This window comes from Pinus tabuliformis, chromosome 4_1 (assembly GCF_031772625.1).
Source record: "Pinus tabuliformis cultivar Carrire ecotype Pingquan chromosome 4_1, CPIR1, whole genome shotgun sequence".
NCBI lineage: Eukaryota > Viridiplantae > Streptophyta > Pinopsida > Pinales > Pinaceae > Pinus > Pinus tabuliformis.
Window position 1 is genome coordinate 249,437,266 of NC_142303.1, and position 12,207 is coordinate 249,449,472.

The 12,207-nt window shown below is 37.4% G+C and overlaps 1 pseudogene; it reads left to right on the forward strand.

Moving 5' to 3' along the window:
- The window catches only part of LOC149175206 (putative WRKY transcription factor 20), a 39,274-nt pseudogene extending 30,380 nt beyond the window's left edge, over positions 1 to 8,894 (forward strand).
- Positions 8,895 to 12,207: the final 3,313 nt, after the last annotated feature.

The window sequence follows — 12,207 nt, forward strand, 5'->3', positions numbered from 1 at the left end:
ATGTGTACTACATGTTTCAACTGAAGTTACTTACAACAATTATCTTCACCTTTTCTTGCTAAGTTTCCTTCCAAGGTGAGATACCAAGTTTCATAGTGCACCAAATCTAAGCAAAGGTTCCAATATGTCCATGGTGTGCCTTGCCATCCTATGAGGGCATCCAAAACAAACACTTCTAACTATCAACCTTCCATCTTGTCCATATGTGCTAGTCAATCAACACTAATATGATAATGTGATAGAGGTTCCTAATTCCATTCAATGCTAAGGCCTTATATAATCCTTGAAAATATATGGAAAATTTAAATAAAGAGATATACAATTCAAGAGGGGAAGGGTATACTCACTTCTATTATCATATGCTACAATTGACTTCAACAAAGGTATAGTTAAACATATCAAACTATAAATTGGATATTTTGATTGGATCTAACAACTAGATTACAAAAATAATGTAAGTTATATGCAAACTGAGTCTACACACTATCAACTTCAAATAAGTCTACCCAAAGGCAAAGGCGTCTTGAACCAAAAATGTGTGCGACACCCCCAAAATTTATACATATTTTTATTAGACGATTGAGCCATGTTATATTGGGACTATATTCTCACGTGTATATACTTATTTTAAGGCCCACATGCATGTGTTTATATGTTATGAGGCCATAGGGCCTATGTGATTAAGGCCAACAAGCCTAATAATGTGATATGTAAATCACACTCAAGTTAATAAAATACACTAGTATTGCAAAGTAAATTGGGCATGAGAGATGGGGGCTAGGACTCCAGAAGATGGGGTGGTGAGGGATTGGAACCATGACATGGTTCATAAGTCATGAAAATAATATGAAATTCCAAAATTGAATTATGAGCATAACCCAAAGTTATGAAGACATAAGTCTATGTCGAAAAGGTGAGGGACAAGTGGCTTATATGAGTTCCCAGGTAATGGGAGTGAGTTCCTCATGTGACACTTGGAGAAAATATTTCATACAAAAGTTTCGTTCCCATAATTCTCTCATTAAATCCTTGCTCGTTCAACAATCACTTCTCCTTGGTACCTTACAATTTCATTACTGGATCATGTTACAGATTTGAGGGTAAGTGAGCTTCAATTGCCATTGAGCCTATAACTTGGTAAACCTATGTTAAATTCCTTGGTGGAATTCTATTTAAAATTCTCCTTGATTGTCTTGCATATGTATGGAGCTTGGAGAGGAAATTGGTTGGGTAAAATGCCCTAGTGTGTGGCTTGAGTGGCGCTGTTCTAGCTGCTACAATATCTCACAATTTGTTTTTCCTGCACACCTAAATTTTGGGTCCTCCTTTCTTTCAAATGTTTTAATTGTTATTCTCATCATTGGACTAGGGAAAAATCCTTAATAACCTAACTATCATTAAAGGCTATAACTACTTATATTTGCACGAAGCACATTTTCTGTGCTTACCTTGCCTCATCATGGTTCTCATTCTTTGAATACATCATGGTTTGTGGCATATTGCAAAGTTTTTTTTTTCCCAGCCCTATTTCAAGGCTCCCTACATTTCTGTCTACCACAGGTGAAGAGTGCTTTATATTTAGTGAATTGTGAGAACTATACTCATTCATGTTTTTATATATCTAGGCTTTGTACGAGACTATAATGGGACTAGAAGGATTACCAAAATTAGAAGTAGTTATTAATGGAGAGTTGATACTACTAAGTCTATATAATTGGAAGATAAATCATGGTCCATCAGTGATTCAATGAAAATATATTGTTATTGTTGATTTCCTTGGCAAGATAAATCCTTGCACTGGCTAGCCCATTGTTCTTTATGTTACATGTGGGAGACTTTATATTCTCTATATAAACAACATGGACCTACTTGGCTTCATTCATACTTTATTTTATTTTAACAATGGTGTTGATAGATACATTCTGCATCAATCATTATAAGAGTTCTCCTTGGTGTTTGAAAGGACTGTGTTTCATTTTATGTTGGGTCCCTATAATACTAGTGATTACCCCATTACTGTTGTAGTTATACCCCTTATTTATATTTTTGTGCCCCTATTACCCCCATGTTTTTATTTCTGTGCCCCATAGAATCCCTCTATTGTTATTTTTGTGGCTGTATATTATTATTGTTAGGTCGGCTGGATTATATTGTGACTCCTTAGACTCCTATATATAGAAAGGAGGTTTTGTCATTTGAATCATCCAAGAATTGTTCATTTATGTAATGTAAAGGAGGTTTCCCCCTCGAAGAGGCTGAATTCTAAGGCGTTGATCTATCTTTTCTATCTTTTCTTGAGTTGGTTTCATAACATTTGGTATCGGAGCTTTGGATTCTAGGGTTTCGCTGCTCCAAACAGGTCATCGTGGCATTTTCGCTATAACTTTTTTTCTGTGACGTTTCAAAAGTCGCAAAAAAAAACCCATTTGAGAAGAGATCACGCTGAACCTTGGGTCCGAATTTCAGAGCTTTTCACGCGATATTTGCGGAGATATGATTTGAGGAATTTGGTCTTTTTGCAGACTCCTAAATTACATTCAAAACAGGTGACCTGGGGAAAATAGTCATAACTTTCTCTCTGAGGATTGGATTGAAATTTCATAAGAAGTTACAGAAAGAGGACGGATTTTAGTTTCTTATGTGCAGGTTTCAGATCCAAAGGTTGAAACAGTGACTCGTGGCACGTCGTACAAGTTCACTCTACTGAACTAGTATATAAGCAAGTCATTGTGGGAGATTTCACATAAATCTTCCTTGGAGAATCTAATTTGGGTTAGACTTGTGGCATTGGAAAGAGGACGCAGAAGGCTACTACAGATCATAATTTCAGAACTAGATGATCCGAAATTACAGAGATACATCAGATTCAATATCAGGCTTCTATAAAGTGAAAAAAGGTGTGTAGGTTTTTTTTTAAATTTTTGCGTAAGCTTGGTTTAACGGAATTCAAAGGGCATAGTAAAGCATTATTATTGGTAACTGATGCCCCGAGGAAAGAAAATGCAAACACCTAGTAAGGAACCTGAAAGCTCTAGCATGACTCATGAAGAAGAGGAAGAAATGCTACATGATATATCAAAATTACAAGAACAAGTGCAACAAATGTCACGCTCACAAAAGCTAACAGAAGCTAAGATAAACGGTGTGGAATCTAAGATAAATGGTGTAAAATATAAGATAAATGGTGTGGAATCTAAGATAAAGGGCATGGAAGCTAAGATAAATGATTCGAAGACAGATTTGAAGAGAGACATGGTAGATTTGAAGACAAATTTGAAGACAGACATGGCAGATTTGAAGACAGATATGACAAATTTTCTACAAGAAATACTTACTAATGGTGAAAAGGTTGTAAAGGAAACTCATGATGTGAACAAAAGTAATGTTAATCATGATTCCATAGACTCTAATGTTGGATCGAAGACCCACCATATTCCAAAAATCGATATGAGGAAGTTTGATGGCAAGGATCCCGCCACATGGATATTACAGATGGAGCAGTTCTTCGATCTCAATAATGTGCAAAACACACAAAAGGTACGTATGGCAACTGTATATTTGGAACCAAATCAGTTTGTATGGTATCAATGGCTTTTCTCTCGTAAAAAATTTATCACTTGGGCAATTTTTACGGAAGAATTGATAGCACATTATGAAGATACAAAAAGCAACACTTTTTTTAGCCAATTGATAAGTCTCAAACAAAAGGGTTCAGTAATGGAGCACATTGAGGAGTTCCAAAAATTGAACATAAGGGTAAAAGATATTCCAGAGGAGCATAGGATTGATGTGTTCATAGGGTCTTTAAAGGATAATATCCAACATGATGTTCGCCTTTGGGAACCTGATTCATTAGAGAAGGCATTCAGGTTAGCAAGAAAAATGGAAAGCAAAATTATGGCAACCAGGAAGCATACCACTCACAACTATAAAGATGGAAGTGTTGTTGCCCCTAGTCTTCCACAACCTATAAGGTTGACACCACAACAATTGGAAGAAAAAAGAGCAAAAGGGCTTTGTTACAGTTGTGATAGCAAATACACTAAAGGTCATAAGTGTGCTGAGAAGAAATTATTCTACATAGATTGTGAAGAGGAAGAAGAAAAGGAGCAAGAAAGGTCAAAGAAGAAGATATACTCCAGGAACAAAGCCTAGATGAAGAACAAATAAATCCGACCATATCTTGTAATGCATTGGTGGGAATTACCACTCCTCAAACCATCAAGATAGAAGGACAAATCAAGAAGAAAAAGGTAATAGTGTTGATTGATTCAGGAAGCACCCACAATTTTATTCATTGTAGGGTAGCAAAAGAATTGAATTGCTTCCTATATCCAGCACCAGAGTGTCAAGTGATGATTGCAAATGGAGGAACAATAAATTGCTCTGGAAAGTGCCATAATATCAAGCTATCCATGGGAGAATATGTATTGACTAGCCCAATGCTTTCCATTCCAATGGGAGGTGCTGATGTTGTACTAGGAGTCCAATGGCTACAATCCTTGGGTACAATAGCTTTTAATTTTCAAGAACTTTTCATCAAATTTTCTACGGAAGGAAAGGAAGTTGAATTAAGGGGTATTGCAGGGAAACCAGGAAAGATAATCAGCTCTAATGGTATGACAAAGCTTCTAAAAAAGGAGCAAAGAGGTGTAATTGCACAATTATGTTCGCTAGATGTTTCCACATTGGAATCATCTATTTCTCCAGATCTCCAAAAAGTCCTGGACAATCATTCCAAGGTATTTGAGACTCCCAAAGGTCTCCCACCTATGCGTGATCATGATCATGCTATTCATCTGATTCCAGGAAGTGTTCCTCCAAACATCAGGCCGTACAGATATCCCTATGTCCAAAAAAGTGAAATTGAACGTATGGTTGCAGAAATGCTAGAGGCTGGTATAATTCAACCAAGTCAAAGTTCTTTCTCTGCTCCAGTAGTATTGGTGCACAAGAAGGATGGATCATGGCGCATGTGTCCGGATTATAGGGAGCTCAACAAGCTCACTATTAAAGATAAGTTCCCCATTCCTGTCATTGATGAATTACTGGATGAATTGCATGGATCAATTTACTTCACCAAGTTGGATCTTCGTTCGGGATATCATCAAATCAGAATGAAGATTGAAGACATTCCGAAAACGGCATTTAGAACTCATGAGGGTCATTATGAATTTTTGGTCATGCCTTTTGGCCTTACCAATGCACCTTCAACATTTCAAGGTTTGATGAATTCAATTTTCAAACCATTCCTTAGAAAATTTGTGTTAGTATTTTTTGATGATATACTAATCTACAACAAGTCTTGGAAGGATCATGTTGAACATGTTGACAAGGTGCTACAACTATTGGAGGAGAAACAATTATATGCAAAAAGATCCAAATGTTTTTTTGGAGTCCAGGAGGTGGAATATTTGGGTCATATTGTATCTCATGAAGGAGTTAAGGTAGACCCTAGCAAAATTAAAGCCATTAAGGAATGGAAAATCCCCACATCCATAAAGCATCTGCGAGGATTTCTTGGGTTGACAGGGTATTATCGCAAGTTTGTTAAGAATTATGGGAGAATAGCAGCACCTCTAACAACATTATTGAAGAAAGATGCATTTTCATGGACTCCGGAAGCAACAAAGGCCTTTGAACATCTTAAAGAGGCAATGTGCCAAGCACCGGTCTTAGCTACACCGGACTTCACAAAAACCTTTATTGTGGAATGTGATGCTTCAGGAAATGGAATTGGTGCTGTTCTAATGCAAGATGAAAGACCCATTGCTTTTGAAAGTCGTCCAATCAAGGGAAAGTTTTTAAGCAAAGCTATTTATGAGAAGGAAATGTTGGCAATACTCCATGCACTTAAGAAATGGCGACCCTACCTAATGGGAAGACACTTCAAGGTAAAAACGGATCATGATAGCCTTAAATACTTTTTAGAACAAAGATTATCCTCTGAAGAGCAACAAAAGTGGGTCACAAAGATGTTGGGTTATGACTTTGAAATCATCTACAAAAAAGGGAAGCAAAATGTGGTGGCAGATGCACTCTCAAGAAAGGATGAGGATGTGGAAGCATTGTTGTGCGCCATTTCTATTATCCAACCAGATTGGATAAACAAGCAAGGGAGGAATGGAAGAATGATGAAGAAGTGTGGGCACTTATTCGAAAGCTACAACAAGATTCCAGTACGTCTGATACATTTAGCTGGCAAAATGATTCGTTATGGTACAAAGATCGCTTATACCTCTGTAAGAATTCCCAGCTAAAACAAAAGATTCTTATGGAATTGCACACTTCTCCCTTAGGAGGGCACTCAGGATTTTTAAAAACTTACCACAGGGTTAAGAAGGAAATTTTTTGGGATGGCCTTAAATCAGATATTCAAAAGTTTGTGGCGGAATGTTTGGTTTGCCAACAAAATAAAGTTGAAACAATTAAGACACCGGGTCTATTACAACCTTTATCCATTCCAAGCCAACGTTGGGAGGAGGTTTCAATGGATTTTATCACAGGTTTACCCAAGTCTGAGGGAAAGAGTGTCATCATGGTGGTAGTTGACAGACTTACCAAGTATGCACACTTTTGTGCATTATCACATCCATTTAAAGCCAGTACAGTTTCTACTGCATTTATGGAAACAATTCAAAAGCTACATGGAAACCCAAAGATTATTGTAAGTGACAGAGATCCCATTTTCACTGGAAATTTTTGGACAGAATTATTTTCTTGTCTTGGTACTCAGTTAGCTCATAGCTCATCTTATCATCCTCAATCTGATGGGCAAACTGAGATAGTAAACAAATGTTTGGAAGGATATCTTCGTTGCTTTGTATCTGATAAACAGACACAATGGGTCAAATGGTTGCCTCTGGCTGAATGGTGGTATAACACTTCCTTCCATACAGCAACAAAAATGACCCCATTTATGGCACTTTATGGGTATCAACCACCATCCATCACATCATATTTAAGAGAAAATTCTAAGGTTCAGGCAGTGGAACATCACATCGAACATCAACAACAAGTCCTCCAACTCTTAAAGGATAACCTCGTGTTGGCACAAAATAGAATGAAACAACAGATAGATCAACATCGCAGTGAAAGAAGTTTTGATGTAGGTGATTGGGTATTCCTACGGCTACAACCATATAAGCAAATGTCCCTAAAGCAAGCTAAGAAGGATAATAAATTATCACCAAAGTATTATGGTCCGTACAAGGTGTTGCAAAAGATTGGTACTATGGCATACAAATTGGAGCTTCCTGCAGCTTCTCGATTGCACCCAGTTTTCCATGTTTCATGTTTAAAGAAGGTTATAGGTGACAAGCTCCCAGTTCAAACAATATTGCCAGAACTTGACGAGGAAGGAAAAATTATATTGGAACCAGAAGCAGTCACAGAAACAAGAACTCGACAGCTACGAAATCGATCAATTTCAGAGTATCTTATCAAGTGGAAGAACTTATCCGCTGAAGATTCCACATGGGAGGATGAGAATTTTATGCAGAAGTATCCAGAACTGCTCAAGCGTTGAGGACAACACTTTTTTGAAGGAGAGGGGCATGTTGGGTCCCTATAATACTAGTGATTACCCCATTACTATTGTAGTTATACCCCTTATTTATATTGTTGTGCCCCTATTACCCCCATGTTGTTATTTCTGTGCCCCATAGAATCCCTCTATTGTTATTTTTGTGGCTTTATATTATTATTGTTAGGTCGGCTGGATTATATTGTGACTCCTTAGACTCCTATATATAGAAAGGAGGTTTTTTCATTTGAATCATCCAAGAATTTTTCATTTATGTAATGTAAAGGAGGTTGCCCCCTCGAAGAGGCTAAATTCTAAGGTGTTGATCTATCTTTTCTATCTTTTCTTGAGCTGATTTCATAACATTTTATGCAAGGTTGTAGGCGTTATGTGAAATTCCACTTGGTTGTAGTATTGATTTGGAGATAAATCTAATGATGTCACACAAGGATGCATCCTCACAAGGGGCCATTGGGTATATCTCATAAGCAAGTATTGGCACAAGTGCATGCCCAAGCCCTTCTAGCATAATCTTGCCCACCTTTGATGTATTAAACAAGTATGAAAATGATGCGACTTTAGATGGAATATATTGCAGGAGCATATGTCAATACTTATATAGTTTCACGTCAACATAAGATGCCAATGCAACTAGAAAGTAATACAAAAATTGGGTGTCCTGAATTGGTTTCAAAATCTACTCCCAAATAAACACCTTTACCATTGGTTTATCCTGTTATAGAAAGGCCTTTTGATGATGGCCGCAATTGGCGCAAGTATGGGAAAAAGCAGGTTAAGGGTAGTGAGTACCCTCACAACTGTTATAAATTTACCCATCCTAAGTGTCCTATAAATAAAAAGGTTGAACGATCCCATGATGGGCAAGTGACTAAAATTGTTTACAAAGGTGATCACAATCATAATCCAAAACCCTAATCTGGTAGACACATGACTAATACTGTGTAGCCATATCTCTTTGATCAAGATGGGAGTTATGTAACATATGGGTTTGATGATAAGAATGAAAATATGGATGGTAAAATTGATGGATCTATTTAGTTTTTTTATGTTTATTTATGAGATCAAATAGTCAGATCCCTCAACATCAGCGAGGGAATATGATGTTGGACAAATGAGTGCTAAACAATCATCTGGTTCAAGTGATGAAGGTGAAAATGATGATCAATCTAGTAGGGCAGACAATGCAAATGAATATGATGATGTGTGAGAGGTGAAAATAAGGAAGGAGGAGAATATGAAAGAAATAGTTTCTTCACTTAGAAAAATTAAGGAGCATCACATTGTTGTCCAAACAAAAAGTGATGTGGACATTCTGGATGATGGTTATCAATGGCGTAAATGTGGATAAAAAGATCAATCGTGGCACAATTAATTCAAATTATCTTGTAGATTTGTGCAAAAATTCCCCATTGGGGCATTCCTTGCTAATAGACCTTACAAAGAAGGGTGCCTTCCACTGGTCCACGTAAGCTCAAGGAGCATTTGAAGAATCCATTGAAGCTTTTCAGTGCATCAGCATGTGTTAAGGGGAGGTTCTTAGCGCTTATAACAAAGAAGAAATGTTTGAGGTGCCTCATTGCAAATAAGAAATGTGTTTACGCATCGGTGGAAAACAAAGAACCATTCTTTCCCCTCACTAACATTAGATTTCTCGCTGCTGATAGTGTATTTCTTATCAACTAGTGATCTCCTTAAATCCAAATTGCACTTCGTTTCATTAGATTATGATCTATTTTAGTGAATTTAAGCTACCTAATCACATTGCTTACTTCTTTGATAGATTATTCTCTCCTTCAATAGAGTGTGTATTCCCTTCATTGAAGCACAACATATCTTTTACATCATGACCTCCCTCAATAGACCGTGACCTCCGTATCTTTTCTCATCACAACTTGGTTTTCCTCACTGTGATATAACTCACCTCATCACATTCTTCCTCACCACTTTGCGACCTCCCCAATTATGATGCTTTCATGCCAAGTGGCCCCGACCTTGTTACAAGATATAACATGGGTGAACTAGGAGGGTGTACACACAAATTCTAGAGCTTGTAGGAGAAATATGATTAGATATCATTTTGGGATTCAATTGCATTAAGTAAGTCATTCATGTATGACCATTTCCATGAGAGGTAGTTGTAACTGACTAATTTCTCATGATTTTTGAATAGTTCACTTAGCACTCATTGCATCGGGTGATGCTCACAAGGGTGAAGAAGTGGGATTGAAACTAGTGAAATGAATCACATAGCGTCAATCATCACTTCCAGGGCTTGCACCCATAACCAGGACTTCCTGGGAGGTCACCCATCCTAGATCGCCTTTGGCTCAAGAGCGCTTAACTGTGGAGTCTTCCCCACTATCAAGCCCACTTAGCTTGCTACCCCAGTTGCAAAACCTTAGCAAGTATTGTGCCTCATGAACTATTCAAGAAGAGATCCCTTCCCTCTTTTTGAATTTAAGTATTAGGGGTTTTACGCAGTGCATTATATTAGATATCATTTTGGGATTCAACTGCGTTAAGTAAGTCATTCACGTATGACCATTTCCATGAGGGGTAGTTGTAACTGACTAATTTCTCATGATTTTTGAATAGTTCACTTAGCACTCATTGCATCGGGTGATGCTCACAAGGGTGAAGAAGTGGGATTGAAACTAGTGAAATGAATCACATAGCGTCAATCATCACTTCGGGGGCTTGCACCCGGTAACTAGGACTTCCCGGGAGGTCACCCATCCCAGATCGCCTCTGGCTCAAGCGCGCTTAATTGTGGAGTTTTCCCCACAATCAATCCCACTTAGCTTTCTACCCCATTTTGAAAACCTTAACAAGTATTGTGCCTCATGAACCATTCAAGAAGAGATCCCTTCACTCTTTTTGAATTTAAGTATTAGGGGTTTTACGCAGTGCATTATATTAGATATCAATTTGGGATTCAACTGCGTTAAGTAAGTCATTCACATATGACCATTTCCATGAGAGGTAGTTGTAAGTGACTAATTTCTCATGTTTTTTGAATAGTTCACTTAGCACTCATTGCATCAGGTGATGCTCACAGGGGTGAAGAAGTGGGATTAAAACTAGTGAAATGAATCACATAGCATCAATCATCACTTCTGGGGCTTGCACCCGGTAACTAGGACTTCTTGGGAGGTCACCCATCCCAGATTGCCTCTGGCTCAAGCGCGCTTAACTGTGGAGTTTTCCCCACAATCAAGCCCACTTAGCTTGCTACCCCATTTTCAAAACCTTAACAAGTATTGTGCCTCATGAACCATTCAAGAAGAGATCCCTTCACTCTTTTTGAATTTAAGTATTGGGGGTTTTACGCAGTGCATTATATTAGATATCATTTTGGGATTCAACTGCGTTAAGTAAGTCATTCACGTATGACCACTTCCATGAGAGGTAGTCGTAACTGACTAATTTCTCATGATTTTTTAATAGTTCACTTAGCACTCATTGCATCGGGTGATGCTCATAGGGGTGGAGAAGTGGGATTGAAACTAGTGAAATGAATCACATAGAGTCAATCATCACTTTCGGGGCTTGCACCTGGTAACCAAGACTTCTTGGGAGGTCACCTATCCCAGATCGCCTATGAAAACACCCATACATATGAATTTGTTGAATATGGAACTGAATTGGTAGCTCAAAATATATACAAGGAAATCTAACAGATTTCTTTAGTCAAAATTGTTCATGGTTCTTTTTATGGTTTTTGTGTTAGATTAGGTTTAATGAAGATCAAGTATGTAGTAGACCATAATGCGTGAATTGGTTCAATTTGGGAAAGATTCCAAAATTTAGTTTGCATTCTTGGCATCAAGATCATGGCCTTTATCGAATATCTATAGCAATATGACGAAGAAATAATTGAAGATACTATTTGAAATTAGAAGAATGGCTATGACAACTTTCAAATTATTCCTCTAAGCAATGAAGATGTATTTACTAGTTCAGTTTTGTGCTTGGAAATTGATAAAACCAACATCATAGACAAAGTCATTATTGAAGAATGCATCCTAGAAGATCTGTTTTTAGCCTCAAATTCCACTTGTGAAAGGTAGCCCGTGGAAGTCTGAGACTTAAGAGAAGATTTATTTTCTTGTCAAACCATCAATGATAGTATATATTGCCAATCAGTTAATGATGGAAATGATTAAATTGTTTTAGACCGAAAGAAAGGTTTTGAATGATTTCAAACTCCGATTTCAAATCATGATGGTGCCATTAAGTAAGTATGTAGTAAAACACACGATTTCAAGTAAAGAATTGGGACTCCAATCATATTATGTTTTCCATAAATAGTAATTCATAATGCCATATTATTAATAGAGTGGATGATTATTAAGGTGGTATGAGATTTCAATCTATACAAGAGTTTGGGGAAACATGCTTTCAGTATTGCATCCATGTGAAAAAAAATCTTGGTCTTATAGTAGATTCACATGCAGAAGTGTATGCATAAGGAGGCACGTGATATTAGTCAAAATTTGGATACCTTCAAGGACAAATTAAGACCATAAGTACAAAGAAGAACTATAAAAAACCTCATAACTCAAGAGATGGACTTGTTGTTTTATGATCCATCATGTCACATAAAAGTGGCACCATGCATGATACAATTCTCAACCCCAGGACTGCTGCTCAAACTGGGG